Source organism: Dreissena polymorpha, chromosome 3 (genome assembly GCF_020536995.1).
Source record: "Dreissena polymorpha isolate Duluth1 chromosome 3, UMN_Dpol_1.0, whole genome shotgun sequence".
In the NCBI taxonomy this organism is placed as follows: Eukaryota; Metazoa; Mollusca; class Bivalvia; order Myida; family Dreissenidae; genus Dreissena; species Dreissena polymorpha.
The window spans coordinates 96,629,783-96,649,495 of record NC_068357.1 but is presented as its reverse complement, the minus strand read 5'-3'; the positions used below and the strand labels follow the sequence as shown (position 1 = coordinate 96,649,495).

General features: G+C 33.1%; 1 protein-coding gene and 1 long non-coding RNA gene across 6 annotated transcripts in view; both read right to left on the bottom strand.

Moving 5' to 3' along the window:
- Positions 1 to 19,713, bottom strand: part of LOC127875433 (serine/threonine-protein kinase D1-like) — a 126,334-nt gene that overhangs the window by 104,097 nt on the left and 2,524 nt on the right. The gene's annotated exons all lie outside the window — the stretch shown is intronic.
- LOC127875435 (uncharacterized) lies at positions 4,960 to 9,088 on the bottom strand. Of its 2 annotated transcripts, none has more exons than XR_008047415.1 (4): positions 8,652 to 9,088; positions 8,177 to 8,379; positions 7,712 to 7,878; positions 4,960 to 5,747 (listed from the first exon to the last, which is right to left on the bottom strand). It is a non-coding gene; the product is annotated as an uncharacterized LOC127875435 (long non-coding RNA). The 2 variants fall into 2 exon arrangements; XR_008047416.1 differs by having other exon boundaries at positions 7,716 to 7,878.

Below are 19,713 nucleotides of genomic sequence, written 5' to 3'. Positions count from 1 at the left end.
TTGTGTATAACGCGCATTTATGTATAACGCGCATCTACTTTTTAAAGCTAAAAATCGGGAAAAAAAGTTTTGGAAGCAAAAAAATCGGGGGAAAATTTCCGTACCGCAGGCTAACTGAAAATCGTTATATTTACATTGCCGATCTTACGTATTCTTTTATTGCTTCAATTATAAATTATTTTTAAGACGATAACGATACAACTAGTTGGTGTTTTTTTTAAATCATATTATGCGTAAAAATAAATGTTTGGATTTAAATGAATTATGCATGAAATGCACACTTTCCACGAGGATACCATCAAGGTTTTCATCATATGTCTCCGAAGTAACTGTCCACGATTTTATCGTGGAGTACACATAACGGATGGATTAGTTATAACTAAGAAACTGACATTATTGATTGGTATTGTCACCTGGTTATTCATGCATGACTAATTCACAACAGCGCGTTTTATTTACAATGCAGATATCATGCGTTCTTTTCGAGTGTCTAAAATTGACAGGAGACTTTAACGACTCAAACTTCTCAACACCATCACGACATTACCGGCGATAAACAAACAATGGAGGTGTGAAGCCGTTTGCCGGTTCGCATGTTTTGATAATAGCCCAGCTACACAAAACTTGACAGGTGACGCAAATTGCTCAATAATCACATCCTCAATCTTGACAAGACGTATGAAAACGTGTAAACAAACACAGCATCAATTTTATTAACACATTTGAAAAGCAAGAAAAATAATCTTAAATATATCGGGAAATACCTTGCCGACATACTATTGTAAATCGACAAGTGCCCCCAAATAAATTGTGTAACCCTAGTACAGTAGGGTATAATATTGTGGGAAAAGTAAACAATAACATTTAAATAAAAATGGCTTCCTCGTTTTTCATTCTCTTCTTCAAATTTATTTGATTTCAATGCTCTGTACGTACCTGAAAAAGATAGAAAATATATATGTTAACTTTATAATGTTTGTTCATCTTATTCAGATCGTCAATATAACACTATTATTAACATAGTTACAGATAAAACACCGGAAAACAGAATGATGCGAATTACCGCTACTGGGTAACTGACAGCGAAAAAATGTCTTGGCATGGCTGTAGTTGTGCATAATGCGCATCAAGTTTTTAAAATGAAATTTTGGGGTAAAAAAGTGCGCCTTATACACAACTTTTTACGGTACATCTTCTAAACACTAGATATTTCAAATACAATTATGTCACAGAGATAAACATAGTAATAAAATAAACATAAGCAGAATCGTATACAGTTACAAAGAGGCTAAGTAAAATACTTGTTATATATGGAGGATTACTAGTTAAAGTTAAGTAACATTAGAAATATTATTTCTTAAAATCAGAACTTCTTTTACAAATTTGCCTAATTTAACAAGTTTAACATTATTTTTTGTATTCAGCAATTAGTGGAATTCATAAACAGAGTCTAATGTTATATGTCTTTAGGTAGTTTCTTGTTATATCAACTTATAAATGACATTAACAAACATAATGAAACTCATCTTCAACATCTAATTCATAAAAACAAAGGCAATTATGTAACAGGTCCTAAGTGGCAGAATGTATTATTATGAGGCAATTTCAGTTGAAAGAGGATCCAAATAGCCCCCCTTGCACGGTTTACGTTTCCTAATAAATGCTGCAAGACTTTGCCATATTTCATTACCTGGAAAATGACATACCGGTATGGTCCCCAGTTCCCAGTGTATCAAATGTCATTTATTACTGTAATAAGCAATTTAGTATATTTCAGGTAAACAATTGCAACTGAATCTTCAACTAAATGTTGGAGAAAATAGAATGTAGGTCAGCTATAACAAAATTACTAGTGCCAGACTAAATGATGAGATTTAAATTTATTTAACATCAATTAACATTTAATTAATGTTTTATTGCATGCGGTTCAACAGTTTATTTGCTGGTATGCGTAGTTTGATGAAAGCTAATAAATATCTATGGACCAGCAGATTATAAATGTAATTAATTAAGATACAAACAATAAAAAAATGTTAACATTTAATCTAGGAGTAATTATCCCCACGCTTTTTGAAAAAAAGGTGGGGATATTGTGGTTATCTCCGCCGTCCGTCCGTCCGTCTGTCTGTCCGTCCGTCCTGGCCACTATCTCCTCCTACACTAAAAGCACTAGAACCTTGAAACTTACACACATGGTAGCTATGAGCATATGTGCGACCCTGCACTATTTGGAATTTTGATCTGACCCCTGGGTCAAAAGTTATAGCGGTTGGGGTGGGGCCGCGTCAGAAATTATCACTCATTTTTTTAGGTTATTTTACATTTACTTCTTTATTTCTACACCGATTCACTTCAAATTGATACTGGACCTCTCTTATGACAATACGGTAAATCTCAACCATGCATGGCCCCATTCCCAACCCTGGGGCGCCCCGCCCACATAGGCCACACCCACCAAAAATTTCCATTTACTATAATTTTTTCATTTCTACACGGATTCACTTCAAATTGATACTGAACTTTTGTTATGACATTAGGGTCAATCTCAACTATGCATGGCCCCAATCCCAACCCTGGGGCGCCCGCCCACATAGGCCACACCCACCAAAAAATTCCATTTACTATAATTTTTTCATTTCTACACGGATTCACTTCAAATTGATACTGAAATTCTCTTATGACATTAGGGTCAATCTCAACTATGCATGGCCCCATAACCAACCCTGGGGCCCCGCCCACATAGACCACACCCACCCAAAATTGCCTTTACTATAATTTCTTCATTTCTACACCGATTCACTTCAAATTGATATTGAACTTCTCTTATGACAATACAGTCAATCTCAACTATGCATGGCCCCATTACCAACCCTGGGGCGCCCCGCCCACATAGACCACACCCACCCAAAATTGCCTTTTACTATAATTTCTTCATTTCTACACCGATTCACTTCAAATTGATACTGAACTTCTCTTATGACAATACGGTCAATCTCAACTATGCATGGCCCCATTACCAACCCTGGGGCCCCGCCCACATAGACCACACCCACCCAAAATTGCCTTTTACTATAACTTCTTCATTTCTACACCAATTCACTTCTAATTGATGATGAACTTCTCTTATGACAATACGGTCAATCTCAGCTATGCATGGCCCCATTACCAACCCTGGGGCACACCTAGGTCAAACATTCGGCGTGGGGATACGCGTCGGCCTCTGCCGCGCCATTTCTAGTATGAATTATTATAATTAGATACACAATCTAAGTCATATGTTTCATTAAACTTCAAGTTTATGCAGTCCTTTTTACACACTAACATAGTTTCCATTTTCACCTATTAAACATGGCTATTTAAGCAAGTACAAATATACACACAGGTTATACATGGACAACTTACAACTCAGTGCTAATGCAACAACAAGCTTTCCTCCAGTTATTTACAAATCACTGGGCACGCCATGTCCTTTGCCCCATGTTCAATCAGCCATCATGGTAATGAGCTCATTATTACTTTCACTGACTAATGCAATAAAAACATTTGGAGGTCTTGTCAAGCTGATGTCATGCTTGTCAGGGAACCATCTTTAATTATTTCTCAGGACAGATCACTTGTCAAGCAGTGGTTACACTCTCTGCACACTAGGAATATGATCAGCTATGATCGCAGGTGTTTAAACATGCAATATTTCTTATTGCTCTAGTATTACAATATATATTTTATCTAGCGCTCAATTGATGTAAGCTAGCACCTCAAAACAAGTCCCAATACTGTCTTTGTTGGTTTCTACCAACTGAGAAGGATTTTCAAATTGAAATTCAATCTACTTATAAAGATCTTTTAAACTCTTCATACTTTTGGCGCACATTGAAATTTTGTTCTCAAATGCAACAGACAAGTAAATAAAAATCGCCAAAATTAAGAATGCAAGTGTAACCCAGATAATCATTTAGTTATCCCTCCTCAAATCCTTGCTTTGGAAATAGGGTTTTATGAGGAGAACTTAACAATTTTATTCAGCAAATTGAGGAGAAACCCCAACAAATTGTGCAAATATTGAATTAACAGCAGTGACATTATTTAGACAGAGTCCTTTAAAAATGTTGAGTCTGGTTGCTTGATCTATTAATATTATTTAAGTATTATTTAGTCAACATAAATTTTAATGTTCACTCGAGAACCCTCTCTTTTAATGCAACCTGCAATTCTTAAATTACCAACATTAAATTAATTTCTTTCATTGTTTCCAGAAAATAGATCAACACAATTTGCTGTGACATTCCAAACGCATTAAAACAAGCACATTCGTTGAATTGATGTCAACTGTCAAATAAATTTTGTTAAAGAATGGATGCAAATCCCTTTGATATATCCCTTCCCAAATAAGTGTGTAAAACTCGAGTTAAACACGAGTTTTATCCGTGTTAAACCAAGCGGTATTGGCAGTTGGTTTTTAGTGGGTTTTGGTATGTTGGTTTTTGTGAGTTTTGGTAAGTTGGTTTTTTCTGTGTTTAAAGTGGGTATTTTTACCAACTTGGTTAAAACTGAGTTAAACACAGAAAAAACTCACTTGTTACATAAATGTGGGCTTTGGTAAGTTGGTTTTTTGTGAGTTTTGGTAAGTTGGTTTTTTGTGAGTTTCGGTATGTTGTTTTTTTGCGAGTTTTGGTAAGTTGGTTTTTTCTGTGTTTAAAATGGGTTTTTTTACCAACTTGGTTAAAACTGAGTTAAACACAGAAAAAACTCACTTGTTACATAAATGTGGGCTTTGGTAAGTTGGTTTTTTGTGAGTTTTGGTATGTTGGTTTTTTGTGAGTTTCGGTATGTTGGTTTTTTGTGAGTTTTGGTATGTTGGTTTTTTCTGTGTTTAAAGTGGGTTTTTTTACCAACTTGGTTTAAACTGAGTTAAACACAGAAAAAACTCACAAAAACCAACATACCAAAACTCACAAAAAACCAACATACCAAAACCCACAAAAAAACCAACATACCAAAACTCACAAAAAACCAACATACCAAAACTCACAAAAAACCAACTTAAACACACTTCTGTCTACAATAGTGTGTTTAAGTTGGTTTTTGTGAGTCTTTTGTTCGCTTAAGGGATCATAAAATTTTGCTTGTTTGACCTGTAACCTTTGTAAAAAAAAATATTTACACCTTAATGGTAAAAAGGTTATTTGAGATAAAATCACAACAGATCATTACAAGCCCCATGTGATTATAAATAAAAGACACACACAATTTGCAAAAAACAATGTTTATATTAAAAAAAACAAATAATGTGAACATTTTTACAGTGCATTTTTAACAAAACCAGGAAAACATCTACCCAAGATACATTATCACAATATGCGAGCACATTTAACATAATAAATTAAAATAATTAACATTCTCCTCTTTGGGCTACCACAGGTAAAAATGGGAGGAAGGGTATGAACCATGATTATATACAGTTTCAGTTAGTGAGGGGTGATACAGAGGATAAAATTAATAATAATTGTTTTTAACTGTGTTGGTGGTACCGGATTTATAAAATGACAACATTAAGGAATCCTTCATCCTATCTTTTCATGGAATAGCCCTTTACACATATTTACACCTATGAACAAAGGAACATATTGCTCAGCACTAAACAGTTTATATATTCTCCCCGCAGTACATGACACGAAGCCTCCTCAAGGCCCATCTCATGTTCTCTTCTACTGTTGATATGGGCAGGGCAAACTTTTTGGAGATGACAACTGAAATGTATATGAACAATCAATGCAGGATTTTACTGTACATTACAGTATTAAAACGAGAGCGCCGATGGCGCTGAAAGCATAGTTGCAAGATACAGGGAAGATGCTGCTGAAGTAAATGTTTAGGTCAAAATATACTAAATAGTTTCCTTATATGTTTCGATGTAAAAGCGACAACTTTGAGCGAAAATAAATACAGCATTTTGCACAAAGAGACCCCCATAACCATACCTTTTCTTGACGGGCATTCTTAGCTGAATCGATTTAAGCAATAAAAAAGATTTGTCATGTTCAAACCAAAAACAAATTCGACTCAAATCAAAATCGACTGTTTTTGCGCCTTTTTCGGCCGTTTTCTAGTGGATTGTAACCTTTTGCAGTGCCATTTTTTACTTTAATCTCCAACTTTATCCTATTTCAGGGATTAAGTAGTGAACACCTATGCTTCCCCTATCAATATCTCCAAACGATAAAACCAGAACAAAGTGTACAACATGCCTTCGAGGAAAATATGATGATTTGTTCAGAAAGTACAGCCCTTCATGACTCGATTATTTAGTATATTGTAGCCTTAACGATTGCTGACATCACGAGTCGCCCCCCTTGTTAACAAAATGCCCTATTTTTAGAAACGGGAATTCCAAATAGTGACGAATGTGAATGGTTACAAAATGACATAACTATGAAAATAAATACGTAGAATTACATTATTTCACGCATACCATTATGCAACCATCCGTTTTCTTTTCCGACTTGATACATTTACAGCTTTCCATTTAATATTTTACAGACACAGCACTCGTCCAGAATTCACGCGAATCCATTAAATCCGATGCCACATTTAAACCGTTAACTCTACTCGTAACGTAAATTTCTGGCTCAAAGTAAAACATTTTAACTTCAATTAACACATCTCTTACTTTTAAACTCTACTTCATCAAATCCATAGAAAGGCACGTCAGAATCCATGTCATAAATCAGAAAACATTCATCGTACTCCGCCATTTTTTACACATTTTCAAAGAATAAAAGTGCTTTATGCCCCACTTCCTGCTGAGAATATGTTTTAATTTCTATTTATAATTAACCGATGAAATGTTCCATATACTTTAACCAGGGCCTTATTAATTCAGTTATGTAAACATTTGACCTCTCACAGAACAGTAAACGAAGGAAATAGAAATTGGGATCCCATATAGATCTAAATTAGGTGTGAGGTCACTATCAACAAGAACAGAATTGTTTTACGAACGAAATTTGTTCTAGGTTATAAGAAGATTTTTTGACATAAAACGGTCTTAGAAAAATTCACTAAAAACGGTGTCAGTAATATTCTTGGAAGAAAACGTTAGAAAAACGTTTCCCCCCAAAAAATTGTAAGAATTACCAAATGCTAAATTAAATAGATATTTCGTCTGATTTTTGATCAGGTAAGGCTTCAGAAAGGTTAACCGACCGATGTGGATTTTCAAAATGTGGTATATACCTTAAGCATAGGTGCAAGCACCTATGCTAAAAACATGTAGAAGTTTATTCCACCCAAATCAAGTCTGATCTGAATGACTTGATTTTGGTGGAATAAACTTTTACATCAATATCATCAGTTCAGATATCCCATTTTAACATCATCTACATAAGAAGGATTTCAAAAGAGGTTTTTGAAACAAGGAGGCAAATTACTGTTGCTTGAATTTTTTATATCGTTCAAAATTAGAGCTTGATCGTTAACTTTATACTGAGGTTATTTTTGTCTGCCTATGTGTTAAATTCTCAAAACTTTTTTAAACAAACACAATTTTTAGTAACTCTTAAATTTTAGCAGTAGTATTAAATTAACGCAAGACAGATTATGTGCTGGAGTCAAATTTGAATCAATTGCATTATGTTTGTTTCAAAATGAATATGGAGGCAGTAGAACACCTATATATTTAAATCCCCTTTTTCCCTATAAAAAAGAATCATACCAACCATGGCGTAGTGTTCAGCAATCAGGAGACCCTCTCGAATCTCCCCCTTAGGGGAGGTTGAACAGCACTTCATAGAGCAGTCACCAGCTGATCAGGTCTGAAAACTATACTGTCATGGCCTTTGCGAGGTGCGTCTTGTGCATGATCTCATTTGAGATCAGGTCCTGAAAGATATTTTATAATGTAAGTGATAAATATTGCTGTTATGGTATATCTTGTTACTATAAATATTATTAATTTAAATCAAAACAAGTTTGTTTGCTTGTTGTTTTTGTTTGTTTATTTTTGCAATTTAAATCCTGTGATCACATGTGACTTAACGCTTGTCATAAATAATTAAAAGAAATTACGTGTGGTAGAAAATACTGTTTGAAAATGTACCAAGATATGTGGTCTCATTTGGCTGTGTGGACTGGTCGGAAGTGTGACGCCTTTCAAATGCTAAAACCTGTATAGTTTTACCTCTCAACAAATCCAACTTTCCTTGGTCAAGGACAGGGCTCGGTTTTCCCACTCCTGATCTACTCAAGTTGGGCTGCTCGTGCAGGGTAAAATCTGGTGTCAAAATCCATACATCAGTTAGTCCCCCTTCTGCTGTCTTTTGGCAGGAATATTCTATCCAAAGAATCTTCCAATCAATGTAAATTTCACCTTGGGAGTTTAACCTTCAAATTTAAAATATAAAAGTTTTCATTGAATATGTGGGAAAGAAATCTGTTCATTAATGACCAGAAATAGTTATAAATAACATTTAAGATGACAATAATCATAAAATACAGCCATAATTATTCAAATGGTGCTGTTTTTCCTTATAATTGCATTACATTTATACTTATCCATTTACATTTCCCAGTGACAATACATAAATATGATAATGATCATAATTAATTCAATATAAAACTAAATAAAAAAGTGATGTAAAAATGAAAATACAAACCTAAAACAACTGTTCTTCAGTATTCCAAGATAACAGGCAGTTGATGAATTATGAGACCATATCACTTTAACATGATCCACTTTGAATCTCCTTTGCAACAAACTTATTGTTGATTTACACATTGTAGTACATACACATTGTTTTCACCACACAATACTTCATGCTGAAAGTTATTCAAGACATTTTAAACTAGAATTATAAGTCTTAATGTTACTCAATTATACCTTAAAGCTCAAAGTCAGTTGATGAAAACCCCCTTTGTTTTCAAAACATAACTTCCTGTCTCCAGCCAATCAAAGTCGCTTGTTTTCAAATAGATGGTGGCTCAGCCAATCAAAAGTCTATCAACACCCCTTTGTTAGGCCTATAGATGGAGCACTGATACTGTGATAAGAATTAATGTTTATGATTTAATTGGGGGGGGGGGGGGCTAATCTCTTATGTGTGTCAGCCAATTACTAAATCTGAGAAATATCTACTGATTTCAACACCAACATATATGTATTTATTGAATAATACACAGCACCCTTAGCATATTATATTTAATTGTGAATATTAAAAAAAAACATGCTGAATGGTGTTAGCAAATAATATTAATAGTATAAATATTATTTATTTTTATTGCCTTTTAAATTGTATGTTAAAGGTCAATGTGGTAGGCATTAATTGTATTGGGGTTAAATATCAGTATAAGAAAGTTAAAATAGTTATTGTTTTTATGTTGAGGAGATATAATTGATGCTGGCAAGCCCACATAAGTTTCCATATATTAATCAACACTTTCACACTGAAACTAGTTTTATTTATTATAGAAATAGTGTCACTCTCCCCCTCAAAAAATGAATAAAAAAACACACTGTAAGTCTATTGAATTCTCCAAAGAACATGAATTAAATGGAAGTATTCACATTTTTATAGATGTGTGATTGTTCTTATAATATATTTAATATTTATGTATTGATTCAAAGTGAAAGACAAACAATTTCATATTCAGGTATAAAACTAAGTTTGAACATTTTAACATTTTTATAGTATCTGTGAACCTGTGATGTTCTGAAAGAGCAATTTTTATCCAATGTTTCCTTAAAATTATGGGGAGCCCATAAATGTACAAAAGGTGCAATGGCAAACAAGCTGTAAAAAAGCCCCTTTACAATTCACCTTGATAATATATGGCTATAAACATGAAACAAAGACCTAGTTGAAGAATTATTGTTTTATTGTTGAGTTATGTTAATAAACAAAAGACCAACTTATTGATAAGTGTGTTAAAGTGAGTCTTTTAGCCTTGTTGCGGCTTTCAAATTATTTATAAAAAGACCAACTTAAACTCGCTTTAACCCACTTCTGTTTATAAAAAGACCCACTTCTGTTGTAAAAGACTCGCTTATGAAACAAAAAGACACACTTAAACACACATAAACCAACTCATAAATAAAAAGACTCACTTTTGACACATAAAAAACCAACTTCTTACAGCAAAAAAACTCGCTTTAACACACATCTACTTTAAAAAACCAACTTTAAACTCAGTTAAGCACAGTTTAGCTCACATAAAACTCGCTTTTATTAGCAAAAACCAACTTCCGCTCAGAAAAACTTAGAAAAAACACAGTTTTATGTTGGTTTAAGTGTGTTTTGGTATGAAAGTGGGTTAACTTTTTGCAAGGGATGGTAGAATTCTAACTAAGGGCAATAAATCTGATTTAAGTAAGTGTATGGTTATGGTTTGTATGCATGGCATTTCTCCTCATTTATATCTATCTATATATCCATGGAGTTTCATGTTTAAATCTTTTATAACTGAAATATAGCCATTTTAAAACTGATAAAATAACAACATATCAATGGGATAAATGTTCTTAACAAGTTTCATGAAGATTGGACAATAAATTTGGCCTCTAGAGTGTCAACAAGGTAAATGTTGATGAAACACAGAGCACAACAGAAAAGGACAAAAGGCAATCACAAACAATCACCGTAACACATTGTGCTGTTAAATATGTGGGGATATAAACAATTCTGGTAAAGGAAAAAAATCATTTCAGAAAATCAATCATTAGCGGTTAATGAGAAACAAATTATGATTTATGGCCACAAACCAGACTGCAAACCAATGACACATGATAAATCTACAATCTCATTCATATTCAGAAATATTAAATATTAAGTCAAACTGGGAAATGAAAGATTAATGTTCAGAAACTGCAGAACACTAAGTACATTTTCACAATAATCTGGTGAATCACTTGGCCAAGTTGATTTGTACTCAGAAATGTATGCCTCAAAATTTATGCCAAACAAAATATGGATCATATCAAAAAGAATAATAAATTATTCATAAATAATTTGCATATGGATAAATACCTGCATAATCCATCAATTGTGTTTATCTGATGGCTAGGCAGTGGCAGAAGCCACTAATGGTATTTGAGTTTTTCAATCCCATACATCATGTAATATGCAAAAGCAGAAGTCATATGATTAATTCTTACAAAAACTCTTACTAAAAGATGCCACTTCAAGGTACGCATATGTAAGATAATGGAAGCATACTTTGTATGCGACTATGGAAAGGCAATACAGAATTGCAATGCCATGTTGCTATTCAACTATTCATGAATAAAAGATGCAACATATTGCGCCAGTTGTAAAGAATGCCATGTACATGTATATCGTAATTATTTGAAACTGATAATGTGACCTTGACCTTTGAGCATGCAAAGCTCTGCCACTGCAAGCAACATAGCATGATAGTCTTGCAGAAGAAAAAACAAAACAAACAAAAGCAACTCCCAATGTTGGTATTTTGAAATCTTTCTAGGCTGCACATACTGCAGAAATGTTCATACAATATGATTGATTATACAAAAATTTAAGATTGTATTCTTGTCATAATTTCATAAATAAAACAGTGATTCACTTATTGCAATACAATTATATAATTGACATATTGAACATATACAATAAAGCCAATGAACTCAACATCATTGTATGCTATAATAAACATTCAGGAAGCTTATATTTTAAAATAATTGCCCATTTCTATTGATGCAATACAGTAAAACATAATTTGACCACACCCTTAAAGCATATGAAAAAACTTTGCAATCAATTAGATAAAGCATATTTCGCCAAAATGGACATTGGATCAGCTAAATATGCTTAAAAACTGTATTTTATCACCATATGTTACTGAAATCTACAGTCATGTGACAAATCTTTTCAAAAACATTTCACTTAACCCTTTACCACTTAGATATGTATTTTGACGCATTTTTGGAGACACTTAGAAAGTTAAATTTAATTAAAGACTTTTCTTACTATATTCAAGTTTTAAAGGCTTCATTTCCAACCCTAAGATAATGATGAGTAGCAAACAGCATAAAACCTGAACAGACTGCAAGTTACTTTGTTACTCGATGCAGGCTGTTCTGGTTTTATGCTGGTTGCAAAAGCCATTTTCACTTTGCTTCTGATAGGAAGGGTTAAGCTTCTACATGAAGTGAAATTCAAGCTTATGTGTTATTGCAAGATTTGTATATGTATGCAGCAATTTTTTTGCCCAATTGAGAAAAGTACCGGTTCCAGCTCAATTGGGAAATATATGAGCGAAAACCCCTGAAATTGGGAATATTCGCGTCGTGAAGTCTTCATATTGGGAAATTGGTGAATTTGAATATTTGCTCCCAAATACTTTAAAATTGATAACTATGTGTAGTGAAATTGTCAATATTATATTTACTTTGGTTCAAGCCATTATGAGCTTCATAGGGAAACTAAATATCATTATTAAAAAAAATTACATTTCTTTCTTTCTTTTTTTTAAACGTTCAGTTGGGATTTTTTTACAGCAATTGGGAAATTTGTAGTTTTTTTCCAAATTCGGAAAGTGCCGTTTTCCAGTACTTTATAAAGAAGAAACAAATTGCTGGTATGTGTATATATCGTAATCGGTATATATCTATGTGATAAAATTATATGACATAGTAACAAAACTTCAACGTTTAACAAGTATTAATACATTCACTAATATTATTATACACCTAATACAGAGCACTTTCATGCATGGACTGTCTCTTCAACAAAACCTTTAAATATTTCTAAGATTGCCATGGTTACTGCGTTGCATAGATTGAAGTCTTGTTATAAATACTGTGTATGCCTTTCAGCTTCTGTTGTTTCTCTGACTTCAACTTTTCTAATGTTCATATTATCATTCTCAAATACACCAAGTATTGGTGCTTGAGCAAAAGAAACAGGCTTAAAAATTACTCCTCAAACCTTAACATTTATATATAATATAGATACAATTTCAAGGTTTATAATAAATAACCTGTGCAGTCTTCAGGTTTATAATTCTGAAGCAGTGGACCGTCTGTCCTCCAGGCTAGCAAAATCAAATGAACTGAAAAGCAATTTCAGTGGACCACCCTTTTGTTGGTCTTTTTTCATCATCTTCTATCTACTTTTACTTTGCTTAATTAAAGGAAACATCCCTACTATGTCTAGTTTGCTTTAATAAAGTCAAATATTTTGTGGAACAAGAGCATTTAACATCTCCATGTCAGAAAAATAAATTGAAATTCAGACAGCATCTTTGTAAGAATTGTGCAGACAGATAAAGACCACAGTGTGTCCTTAAATCCATTTATGCCTAGCTTCTAGAAAAAAGGCCTTGGCTAACAGCCTTAACCCAGATGAGACGCCGCATGATGCAGCGTCTCATCTGGGTCTGCGCTGTTTGCTTAAAGGAATTTCTCTAAGAAATATTCCAAATATAGAAATAAATATGCTAGACATCCCTAATTTTGTAAATAAATTGATCCAATTTAGAAGGATGGGAGAGTCCACTAGGCATAAATGGGTTAAATACATTTATGTACAGGTATTTATTGAATCCTTAACGCTGCTGTTTAATTTGAAATAATTATTTCAACATAGACTCACTAATTTGATACTTAATGGATTATTAAAGCATTATGATTATCATACTTTCTCATCAGATACTGTCATATAAGTTTTTAATTAAAGTCTTGTTGAAGGTCAACTACCCATAAATTGCTTTTTTTAAGCTGTGAAATTACCCTAAAAAGTGCTTCAAAAATGTCAGTTTGACTTTCTACAATAGCTGCTTTTTCAACAAATGTGGAATTCAGTATCCTGTCAACTACAGTATTAAAAGATTTGGAAATTGTAAAATATTGAACTGTGCCATGAAAATGGATTTAATATGCAGAAGAAACCAATTTTGTACCAGGTGCTGTTTACACCAGGCATAAGTGAAAGGTTATTAACAGGCGCGGGTGACTAGAAGCCGAGTCATGTCACCCTGGGGTGACTTCAAGCCGATTCTAGTCACCCAGTCGGCTTGAAGTCACCCCAGGGTGACATGAATCGGCTTCTAGTCACCCCCAGGTGACTTCAAGCCATTTCAGGTCGAAAATGACCCAATGAGCCTTATTTGGCCACTGGTCAATTTAAATCTCAGCTAGAATATCTATAGATGCAAATGATTTTCAATTGTTGTTTAAAATAGTTACGTGTGAACTTTTGACCATAACAGTTCCCATTTAAACTGGTTTCGCACTGCTCTAAGTTTTCTAACAAATGTTTATGGATTACTCACAGAATATCAGAGTAATTGTTGCATCAGTGTTTTTTCTCACCATTTTTGGAATGGGGCTGCATCCCTTTGGATTGGGAAAAAACGCAGTCTTTAAATTTGGCCTCAAATTGGGAAATTAGCATTGTTGTTTTCTTACAAATTTGGTTCCATTTGGGAAAAATATATACTTTTTCAATTTGGAATGGGGCCGTATACTGTTTCAGAATCTGAACGAAAACAAAACACTTTTCAAGGACCACAGCAGCTTACCAACAAATCTGATTTCTAATCTTTGCAGAAGCACTCAGCTATAATGCTCGTGACAATTATCATTTAACATATACATTTTTTTAATTACTGTGCTATGTACTATAGAATTTTTTTATTGTGACTACCACAACATTAGCATCATTGTTATTTAAAGAAGACTTGATTTGTTTTGTAATCATCTTTGATATGAGTTAAAACAAGGTTTAAACATGAATCTACATACAACAACATGTGAACATGACTATTTATAGCATGTATCAAGAAACGTGCAACCTGATGTAGTTAAAATCAATCATAAACACATGTGCACCAGTTTTGCTTAAATAGAAATATCTCATTTAGATTATTAGGTCAAGGTCAAAATGAAAGGACAGACCGAAGTAAAGATGAAAGAACAACAGAAGGACGGACAGAAGGAAAGATAAAAGGACGACAGAAGGAAAGACAAAAGAACGACAGAAGGACAGACAGAAGGAAAGATGAAAGGACGACATAAGGACAGACATAAGGAAAGATGAAAGGACGACAGAAGGACGGACAGAAGAAAAGATGAAAGGACGACAGAAGGACAGACAGAAGGAAAGATGAAAGGACGACAGGAGGACAGACAAAAGACCAAGACAATTATTAATGATTTTACACCTCCGTGATCTTCCAAATCTGGTTCACATGACACAAACAAAGTGCTTGTAAACAGCAAGACTAGGTTGCATGTAACACTTAATGTAATGACAGTTCAGATACAAAAGCCAATTGTATGAATGCTTGTACAACTACATCCCACAAGGACTATTTCCGGTAATACTTGGTCGTGGTGGTATGATCTGAGCTTGATAACCTAGAGGATGTTAAGGCCAGTCTATGAATGATATCAGGGCTACATTGATAAGATCTCATAGGTCCAATTTGTTAACCCTTTACCACTTAAATACGATAACACATTTGTAGTGCCTTAGAAAGTTATATTTAATTTAAGACCTTTCTTATTAGATTCAAGTTTTTAAGGCTTTATCTCCAACCCTAATTAAATACTGATGAGCAGCAAACAGCATAAAACCTGAACAGACTGCAAGTTACTAAGTTGTACTTATACACAAACATGTATGTAAGTAAATCTACATACATATCATGACATGGGAATTTGTATTTACCAGCAAATAAATTACTTTATTAATGTTATCTCGGTTATAAACTTCTCAAACTCAGTATGCGTTTTTGTTTTTTGTAAATCATTGTTAACTTCGGTTATTGAACGTGATAAACTTAACAACTAAAGAACAAGAATTGCATATCTGTGACTTATTACTGAAAATTAAGCTCTTTATAAATGTTGGGGAAGCTTAAATGGAATATGATTATTCACAGTTTGAGAAATGCAGGAAGTATATTATACATAATGATAAAACAAAACATAAAATCATTATTTAAATGATACAGTTCATGGCAAACACTATTTAGCACAATATTTATCAGATTCAGAAAGGAACAGCACAATTATCAACTTTTGCAAGCGTTTAGGTGTACAATAAGACATCTAGGATGGCCCTGCGTGAGCGGCTAGTAGTGGCAACAGCCTCTCATGATAATGGATCGGTTCTCATCCATAATAGCATTTTATTGGAGTCAGCCAGCGGGTGATAGGACAGGAAAATAGTGGAACCGGTTACACAGAAAATGACGCCCATGTTCACAGTTGTCAATGTCATTTCAATTTCCATATTGCTATTATTGGAGTTTCAGCAGTGGGATAAGAGTATTCCTCATACTGACTAAACGGTGGCAGTTTGTACAAACTATGTGAAAATCAATACCGCAAAAACTGTTTTATTACCATAGAGCCATTACTTAATATCTATTAATCAGGGTCATATTTTGGTTACCAAGGAAATAAAACCTTTATGCTGCAGAACAATAAAGAAAGGTAATTTAATAGGTTTCAGATAGGTTTACAAGCTATTCTAACTAAAACAGTACAGCACTTTTTAAATACCAACACTTGACATTATAAACATTGTTTTTTGTTACGTTACTTAAAATGGGTTTCTTGGCAAGTTGTGAGATCTGTGTCAACTCATGAGCAATTGTCATCTACCAGTAAATGTAATAACATCTGACAAAAATAGGTGACACAATAAGTGGGGTTTTTTCGTTCAAATTTAGAGCTGGTATTTTGCCCAATGCCCAATGTTACAAAGTATATATTTTGTTCCAAATGGGACTTAAAATTCCCAATTGAAGGTTTTAAAAAGAAGTCTTTTTTGTTTTTTTTATCTTGACATATAGTTCCCCATAATATGTTCCCAACCAACTGTATAAGTTAAACCTTAGCAAACATAATATTGAAAAAAAAATGATGATAATAAACACTTCTCAAAATTTATTTTGTAAAGATCTTTTTTATGACACGAGGTTAAGTCTTAGAATGTATAGTTTTGTATAGAAACCAATTATGAGGTAGATTAATAACAGTCTGACACAAGACATACATGTACATCTTCAGTATTAATGCAGAGCAAAATGTTTGTTTATATAATTACTAACACATTAACACAATTGCGTTTTTATACATGTTCACAGATGGTACTCAGACTTGAGTATTAATCAATTATGATCAAAGTTTAGCAACATTATTGAAATCAGATAAATTTTATTACACAAGAGCTAAGTGAACATTGAGTTGACTCATTGATCAGAATTATTAATGATAGTATATATTTCTTTTACGAAGTGCACTGAAAATAAAATTACAAACATGCAATTGAATGATAAAACAATCAGGAATGTTCAAATTATTAAATAATTGAATTAAATCAAAATGCACAAATTTTATTAAACATTACTTGTGTAAACAGACCTCTTACATGTAAAATAGTAGTGATTGTTATAAGTATTGCTATTGTTGAAAAAAAAACTAACTAACTGAATTGCGTATTGTTGCACTGCACTTTTTTGTAATCAAAGCATCAGTGTTCAACTCAAAAATACATATAAACCTTTGGAAGGCACTTAATGCTCACTTTGGTTTCCCCGGTAGGGGACAATAATCTCAACCCTCAAGATATTATTGTCACTTTAACTATCACTATTAGCAGCATATACTTCACGATACATCATCATTATGATTGTATGACCCGTAATCACATGTTTCAAAGCAATAATTCAGTAACCAGACATTAGTAATCCTGGTATTTCCATACCAAAGCAAATGGGCATTGACTGATGATGGAAATATTGAATATTTTGTGATGTGGAAATTCCGCTGCTGACTATTCAGTTTCTGATGATAATTATAAATGACTTGATTATTACGGTGAAGATATGATAACATAATGGTCACTTTGATGACAATAACAACAAACATGGTTATTTAACTTATTTTGATGATGATGTCCAATGTTTTAGGCACCACCAAATATGCATTTTACTGTACACCAAAGTGATGTACTAAACAAAAGCAAACAACTGCAGTACCATCAGCAACTTGATTATTTTAAGTTTCCATGATATTATCACTTTCATTCTACATTAAACAAAACTAAATTTGTTTTTGTGATATTGCAGAAAGATCTACATCAGTGACGTGCCAAGCAAAGTTATTGTGCCAGCTGAGCTTTGCCTATTTTACATTATAATTATGATTCATTTACCATACCTAATATTTTCAAAAAGTGTCGCGTAAAAAGTTAATGTGCATGTTTTTTTTTAAATCAAGACATACATTAATTGAAGTCAACCTGTAGTTTTTGTGCAAATATTTGGGAGAGTCTTAGTTTAATCTGGCAAAATTAAATTGTTTTCATCTTGCCACTTTTTTAGGAGTAGTAAATAGACTTAATGCTGTTTTTTTTTTGCGAAAATGTGCATGATATACTTAAAAAACTGAATTTGAAGGTATATCAGCCTGTAAACAATGTGTACCTGTCTGAGTGTCTGTCAGCAGCAGTTTTCTTCCGCTATTGGGAAAAGTACCTGTACCTTACCAATTGGGAAAAATTAGCGTGAAAACCCTGAAATTGGGAAAATTCGGGTCTGGAAATCTTCCAATTGGGAATTAATTGTGTTTTTTAATTGCTTGATATCAATAGCACAAATCAATTCAAATATTGATTAACATTCATTTTGCTTGAAATGTTCAGTGTCAGTGCTCATTTTAATTGTTAAATTGCAGATAATGCACTCTTGGATAAAATGGACAAAATTTTCCTTCCCTTTGGGAATTTTTTAGACCGCAATTGGGAAATTTGTAGTTTTTCTTCAATTGGGAAAGTACCTTTTACAGGTACTTTATAAAGAAGGGTTAAAATCGCTGGTCAGCTTGGCAAATTTCTCTGATGGAACAACAATATCAACATCTGAGTGTTCATTTGCTTCTTCCCTTCATACTATTGTTAGCTCCCTTTGCAACAAAATTGAGAATTGTGTAACAATGATATTTTGTTATCTTTATGTACTTTTAAATCACGAACAGCAGCAAAATTAACTCACACATCTGATTTTGTACTTGCATTTTGCAGGTGCTCAATTACATTTCACAGTTGAATACACACCATCTGTGTGATTATGATCAATTAAATTCTAAGAATCATATGTTTATTTTTTATGATTTACTTTCCCATACAGGAAGAGTGTGAACAGAAGGATCTGCACACAATTAATAATTTCTGCATCAGATAACATTTCATCTTTTACAGCTTCACTTTAGACATGAAAGGAAATGTATCAATAAATACAAAATACTGTTGAATTGTTTATCTTTATAAAAGCCTTTGCAAATTCTTGTTTGACAGACAAGACTGTCAAAATTTGGTTTCATTGTGCAACAACTTCTTGACAAGAAAATCCTATATGAAAAAGATAATTTCAAATCAAAGCAATTGACTATAGCTACAATTAATTGTAGTTGTTGTTTATTTACTTTCAAAAGCTTTTTTATGCACAAATTCAATATAAATCCTTACAGGGTTTTTTTTTAGAGAAAGGGGAAGACGCTGGACGCTGGGTGAAAGGGGAAAAAAAGAGTGCGAAAGAGAGATATTAGGGGAAAAAATAAAAACTGTTCATTTCAATGTCTATAACTCATCAAAAGAGACTTGTCTCTGTCCTTTTTTGTTCTTAAACACATTTAACAGGTATTAAAGTCAAAGTCCTTAATAAAGTTGCAGGTGTAGATCTAATAATGGGAAA